Source organism: Epinephelus lanceolatus, chromosome 17 (assembly GCF_041903045.1).
Source record: "Epinephelus lanceolatus isolate andai-2023 chromosome 17, ASM4190304v1, whole genome shotgun sequence".
Taxonomy (NCBI): Eukaryota; Metazoa; Chordata; class Actinopteri; order Perciformes; family Serranidae; genus Epinephelus; species Epinephelus lanceolatus.
In genome coordinates this window covers 43,266,379-43,273,976 of record NC_135750.1, presented here as the reverse complement: position 1 = coordinate 43,273,976, position 7,598 = coordinate 43,266,379, and the positions used below count along the sequence as shown (strand labels likewise).

General features: G+C 46.0%; 1 long non-coding RNA gene across 1 annotated transcript; it reads left to right on the top strand.

Annotated features, from left to right (window-relative positions):
- Window positions 1-2,237: 2,237 nt before the first annotated feature.
- Window positions 2,238-4,123, top strand: LOC144458391 (uncharacterized). Its single transcript, XR_013487883.1, has 2 exons — window positions 2,238-2,920; window positions 3,030-4,123. It is a non-coding gene; the product is annotated as an uncharacterized LOC144458391 (long non-coding RNA).
- The last annotated feature ends 3,475 nt before the right edge of the window (window positions 4,124-7,598 follow it).

Below are 7,598 nucleotides of genomic sequence, written 5' to 3'. Positions count from 1 at the left end.
GTCGCTCCGCAGGGTCAATATCCTCTGATGACCTGGGAAGATTCCCAAGGATATTGACGGGGCCCAAGAACCCCTACGCGGGAGGGGCTGGCAGACCCCTACCTGCGACTGAAAGTACTGAATCAAGAACTGCCTTTCATGTTAGACACGGGGGCACGGTATTCCACATTAAACCCCCCTGTGTCTGCTACCCACATGTCATCATCAGCGGTTGAATTAACTGGGTTCTCGGGTCAATCAGAAAATCTGCCACTCACAAAACCACTCACCACTACCATACTCCAAGCAGATCAGACATTTCCACACACATTTGTTTCCTCAATGGCATGCCCTGTTAACCTTTTGGGCAGAGATGTGTTATTAAAGTGTGGAGCCTCCATCCTGTACAGCCCGGACGGACTGATAGTGACGTTCCCAAACGGCTACACTGTGAACTGCTCATTGTCAACTGTGCATTCATCTTCACAAATGTTGTTATCTGCAGACACATCCCCCACAGCTGAAGGACAGTGGGCAGATATCTACTGGGGCCTCCTCGAGCCAAACACCACAGCAACTCCTGGGATTTGCGCTCTCTATCAGTCGTGGCGCCCTTGGGTTCAGTCATTAAATCCCTACACACCTCCTCCTGATCCCTTCCATGTAACACTCTATTATGATAGAAAAGGAGATGAAATGTATCAGCAGGCCTTTTATAATGAAATTGAAGGTCACAGGTGGGATATACAATCGTCCTGTATACTGGTGGGTAATGAGGGAGTGGCTGCAGCTGTTGACCTCGATTCAGAACAGCAACAGTGGTATGAGGGGGAGGAAGAATCCTCCCCTCACATATCTCTGGCAATCCATGCAAAACATCAGGCCAAAGACTTGGGCCCTATGTGTAAGAGGTTAATGCAACTCACTGATTGGATCCGCACCCAAATTCCTCAGGTGGATTTCTCACCCTCTGAGAAATCGATTCTGCATCACCCAAAACCACATACCGTGAAAGACATGTTGTCATTTTTGGGCCTCACAGGGTACAGCAAGCACTATGTGGCCTCTTATGGCGAACTAACCCATCCTTTGCGTGCCATCGTTAACGCACAGGGCATGCGCAATCTTACTGCTCCCCTGGTATGGACCACTGATGCTGAAATCTCATTTATCTCCCTCAAACAGGCACTCTCTACCGCTACTGATCTAGCCATCCCCGACTACAAGCTACCATTTTTTCTTGACGTTTCTGAAAAGGCACACACCATCTCTGGTGTGCTTTTTCAGAAAAAAGGGGGAGGCAGACAGGTGCTGATGTATGTAAGCATATCCTTAGACCCAACCGAGGATAGACACCCACCGTGCACACGACATGCAGCAGGAGTGGCAAAAATTTTGCAGAAAATAGCACACATAGTGATGGGACACGCACTGACTGTACTAACAACGCACAGCATAGTGGCATATGTAAACTCAGCAGCATTTACTATGACATCACTCAGACAGACGAGGCTGGAAAAGATCTTAAATGCACCACACATAACATTCACACATGAAGGTGTAAACATGGCAGATAACATGGGAGAGGGCGAGCCACACAGATGTGAGGAAAAGGTGCAGAAAGACATCAGGGGAGAAGATTTGCAGGTGAAGCCCCTGTCTAACGCAGAGGAAACACTGTTCACAGACGGATGCTGTTTCAGGCATCCAACTGAGGGACTGAAAGCAGCATATGCAGTGGTGAGACAGACAGAAACAGGGTTTGAGGAAGTCCAGTAGTATATAGGGACCAGCTTTGCGCGTGCACGTGAAATGCGCGTGCGTGCGCGTGCACGTGAAACGCGCGTGCGTGTGTGCCCCCCCCCCCACACACACACACACACACACACACGCCCCTCCCCTAATCCCCTCCCCCACAAACGTCATATGAAATCCTGCTCTCATTGGTTAAACATAGCGCCTCCTTCTGGGGGTGGTTCCGAATGAAACCGTAGCTATTGGCTAATCAAAAAGCCCCTCCTTGCGGCCGGATGTAGGTGGTGTGCATATATATACAAGGGATTTTCTCAGCAGGACATCCTCAACTTCTCGGATGGCGAAGCTACGGCGGGAGGAACTCTGATTTTTTTTTTTTCTTCAACGATCGCCTGTATTCTGCAAGACGTTTCTGCAACCATGTCTTCCTGCACCAGCAACAGTGGCATCGGGTCAAGCGACCGCCCAGGTATGTCTAATGACCCGGCGACGGTTGTGGATGCTCGGGCCCCTTACAAGAAAAGGAGACGTGTAGGAAGTGGTCTCGTTACGCCGGAGAATCGTGAATTTGAGCTAGAGCTGGAGGGGGTTAATGGGTACGTTTACAATGTTAAATATCAGGACTCTGTCGTTACACTCAGTGCGGCCACCGGTCGCAGTGTGGTTCCAGGCGTTGAAACATGGACGGTCAGTTTGATGCATAGAGATTGGAAATTGTTTTGGTCAGAGGTCTGCCCTGACCTAGACCAACCCGGTTTCCCAGAGAGTATTTATGTCTCGCAGTGGGTCAGCAAAACGGGCCCCGAGATGTACCGCGTCAAGACGGATCGTTTTAACAAACGGCGGGAGGACTTTATTTTTCTCAGTGTGTGCAAAGATCGAGAATCTGTGATCGCAAGCAGAGGCCGCGACGCATGGGGACAACAACCCTACCCTCTTACACTTCAAGAGCGTGATGAGTGGTTTAAAACTGTTTTCTTTATTCAGTGGTGCGACTGGAGATCTCTGCAGAAATTGTTTGACGAAGCTGACAAGGGCATCAGAAGAGACAGGATCCTCTCTTCTTATCAGAGTGTTAGAAAACGTCTTCTTTTCGATGATGCGCAGGCTAATGCGCGGGGTAGTCACCTTCCTTCCCTGTGCCGCCCGAAAATCATCAGACACGTCGACTACTGATAAAGCCTAGGTTAGCATAACTTTTGTATTTTTTTGTCATTTTAAATTATGATAAACGGTGTATAAGATTTTAATGTTTTTTTCTGTTTTTTTTTTTTTTTTTTTTTTTTTTTTTACAGGTAGTGTCCTTATCAACACCTGTGACGACGATGATACTAGAGGGTGTTGGGAAAACGATTGCGGTGGTGTGGAACCCTGCACACCTCATATGAAGTCGCATGAGGCGCTGCATGTGAAGAAGAAGGAGAAGAAGAAGGAGGAGAAGGGACATGTCTCGACACTGTCCCTGACAAAAGACGACGTGGACATGATCAAAGACTTTCTATCACGCTGCCAGTATCACGCAGGGTGGGAAAAAACAAAAGCTCTCTGCAGCGGGTGTAAAATCAGCCACCCGAGTCAGCGTCATCACTCTTGCTTGTTTGAATTTGATCAGATCAGATGTATGTATTTTGACCAGATTCTGGACTCTGTATTCAAGCAGTCTCTAGGAAAAGCTCTACATTACCTGTTTGCGCAGATATCACCGGGGGCTTTCTCACAAGACAGGCTTTTAGGAGCGGCCGAGACTCTGAGACACTATCTCAGACCCGGATGTGACGGAATATCTGCCAACGAGGAAATGGAGACGATGGAGGACCACAAGCACGAGACCGCTTTACACAACGCCTTCACCGTGTGGACCAAGTGCTGCTGCTGCTGCATATCGACAGATTTGTAATATTTACCACAGAAAAAATGATGCTGTTGTTGTTTGGGATCACAATAGCCACGTATCTTTTGTCGTGGAAAAGACGCCATGCCATGAACAGACTGACATCACTTCTGTACGGGGTAATTACCGGTGACTGTGTCCCACGCGACTGTGTTACATTCAACAACCATTTAAACGATATAAGGACAAATGTTATAAATTGGAATGATACCGTGTGTGCGGCAGCACACAGTTCATCAGCGGTAAAAGATGTGGTAACAGCATATTTCACAAACTGTAATGAGTCTGAGGCGTTTGCAACAGGCCACGTTATTTGTCTTTGTGCATTTCTTTGTGATGCGTGTGTTTTGATGATTAAAAATGGTGTGCCATTAGATGTTTGTGATGCAGTTCAGCACCTAGTGCGACACATGATAGACAGAGATGTGACGGTGTGTGTAAAATACCTAAACATGTTGAAAAACCATAAATAAATAAATAAAAGACGGTGTGTCGACCTCATTTTGGCCACTTGTGTTGTTGACTGAATATGGAGCGCACACTAGACAAGATTTACCACGACCCCGCACACCCAGGGGGTCTTGGAGGTGTACAAAAACTTTGCGACGCTGTTAGAAAATGCACTGGGGAGGCTCCGGGGATGCCTGAAGTAAAGCGTTACTTGCAGGGGCAAGATGTGTATACCCTCCACGCTAGAGCAGCTGTACACTTCCCTAGAAATAGGGTGTTGGTTAGCGGTATTGACAAACAGTTCCAGGCCGATCTGGTGGACATGAGTGAATATTCAGCAGAAAATGACAATGTGCGCTACCTGCTGACATGTATCGATGTATTTTCTAAATATGCATGGGTTAGGTGTCTTAAAAACAAGACCGGTACATCTGTTGCAAAGGCGTTTGAAGACATTTTGAACGAAGGCCGCATACCTGTAAAACTCCAAACCGATCAGGGGACAGAGTTTTATAACAAACAGTTTCAACACCTAATGGAGGTGTATAAAATTAAACATTTCTCTACCTCAAACGAGACTAAGGCTAGCACGGTTGAACGTTTCAACAGAACATTTAAGACCCGCATGTGGAGATATCTAACGTCTGTTAATTCGCGTAGATATGTTGATGTCGTCCAGGACCTCGTCAACGCTTACAACAAGTCTCACCACAGATCGATAAAGATGGCCCCATCCGATGTAAACAAAGACAACGAGAACCTCGTCTTTAACACGCTGTACAAGGAGAAGAAGAAACCGCCGAGGATCGTATCGTTCAAATATAATGTAGGGGACACTGTGAGAATATCAAAACTCCGAGGGGTGTTTAGAAAAGGTTATGAACAAACATATACAGACGAGTTTTTTACAATAACTAGGCGCATAGCCCGTGACCAGCCTGTGTATAGAATATCAGATTGCTCGGGTGATGAGGTAAAAGGCGCATTTTACGAGCCTGAGCTACAGCCGGTAATCATTGACAAAAACAAGGTGTTTAAAATAGAGAAAATAATATCCAGAAAAACTATAGGCCTGAAAAAGATGGCGCTTGTGAAATGGTTGGGGTGGCCTGAGAAATTTAACTCGTGGGTCTCTGAAAAGGACATCGTTGACGTGTAATATATATATATATATATATATATATATATATATATATATATATATATATATATATATATATATATATCACGGGGCGTTATCTGTTTACACAGCCACTTTGGAATTGTCGCATGTCCCAACAACATCAAGAAGATGGAGAACAAGAACGGATTTTATGTCACGTTACCGAGTAATGCATCGCTACACGTGTATCCTAATAACAAGATATGGCGCTACCGAACAAAATTAGCAAAACCGATCATTCTGAGCGAACCGTACGAGGTGGGGGTTATTGAACTTCAGTACCCTAGGGTGTGGTCAACGTTCCCTGCTTCTGACGCGGACGTGTTAATATACGACAGTAAAACCAACCAGACAGCCACTATAACACTGTTTGCCGGGTTTTACGACTCCATTCCCAGAATACTAAAAGAATTTAATGCTAAATGCATCGGCAACCCGATAACATCGCGCTTAGGTCTTCAATATAACAACATTACAAATCATGTTTATTTTTCGGGAGGAGAAGGATATAAGGTGACGTTCCGCGGGAAACTGGCCGAAATATTGGGTTTTAAGCCCGGTGAGCCGTTTGAGATACCGGTGACCCCTATTTTTAAGAAAATCTACGCCAGTCCTCACCCCGCAGATATTTTTGGGGGAGTTTATAATATATACGTTTACAGCGATATCGTTGATTATCAGCTAGTGGGAGACAGCCACGCGCCGCTCCTCCGATGTATAAATATAACGCCGGAGGTAGGTCGTATGCCCACTCTGACATATGACAAGCCACACTATACATCGCTCTCCAAATCTGTCATTGACGATATCGAGATATCGTTAAAAAACGATCAAAACCACTATATACCATTCACGTACGGAAAAGTGATTGTTAAACTACACTTTAGACCTGTGAAGCAGTATTTCTAGACCTGAGAAAATGGCCTACACACCATATGTGCATGACGATGCCCGATATATGACATATTACATGAACCAAGCGGGTGGCGAATTACCCGGATTTATAGGTTCAAGTACACAATACGGTAACAGTTTAGGCGGCATATTTCGAGGCTTGCTTAGAATGGCTGTACCGTTATTTAAAAAAGGATTCAGCATCGCCAAGCCACATTTAAAAAACGCAGCTGTAAACATTGTAGGGGATATGGCATCCAACATTGCCAGAAGCGCTGTATCGAGACGACAGGAAGGAAACGGGTTGATGGTGATCAGAAAAAGATTGTCCAAAAGACCCCCCTCGTCGAGGGGTCGCAGCTCCGGCAGGTCCAAAAAGCGTAAAACGACCATCAAAGTGACACGACGCATCAGAAAGAAGTCGGCCGCCAAGAGAAGCGCAACTTCCAAAAGACGCTCGGTGATTCTGCGTAAAGACATATTCTAGTCTGAGAAGAGAAAACAACAGCACCGGCCATGGCTCTCATACACAACCAGTCGGAAGAATGTGTGAAGACGGAGCTGGATCTGTTCACAGTGCCGTACACACAGACATCCATTGAAAAATCTACATTTGTCGAAATACCCCCGGTTTCGGCATTACGGGATGCCGGGCCTCTGGAATTTTTTATATCGGCCTGCGGCGAGGATTACATTGATCTAAACGATACCTACCTGTACATGCGCGCGAGAATCACGAACCCCGATGGTACCGATTTGGCCCAAGCCGCAGATGTGGGTTTTGTTAACTACCCCGGGTGTACGTTATTCTCGCAGGTGGATATCATGTTAGGAGACAGGCTTATAACCCAATCTTCCAACACATACCCGTACCGTGGGATAATCGAGTGTTTAATCAACTACGGAAAGGACACCTTGGATACACAGTTTAGCAGCGGCCTGTTTTGTAAAGACACAGCAGACCACATGAATGTTGCCTCCATAGCCGGAGATAACGAAGGCCTAGCCGAAAGAGGGCGATACACTGTCAACAGCCGCACTGTGGAATTAATAGCACCAATACACTCCGATTTGTTTTTTCAGGAAAAGTTATTGTTAAACGGTATAGACATTTCCCTAAAATTTATTCGATCAAAGGACGAGTTTGCCTTAATGACTGCACAAAATAATCAATACGCCGTGAAGATCGTATCGGCTAGCTTATTTGTGAAAAAGATGGCCGTGGCACCTGCCGTTAGATTGGCGCATAGCAGGGCACTGCAGCACACTAACGCTAAATACGCTATTGACAGAGTGGCTCTGAAAACATTTTCCATACCTGCAGGAACAAGAGTGTGCAACCAGGAAAATCTTTACATGGGACAAATCCCCAAATTCGTCATCATAGGCTTTGTTGACCATGAGGCATATTCGGGGAGCTATAACCGGAACCCCTTCTGTTTTCAGCATTACGATACAGAGTTTATT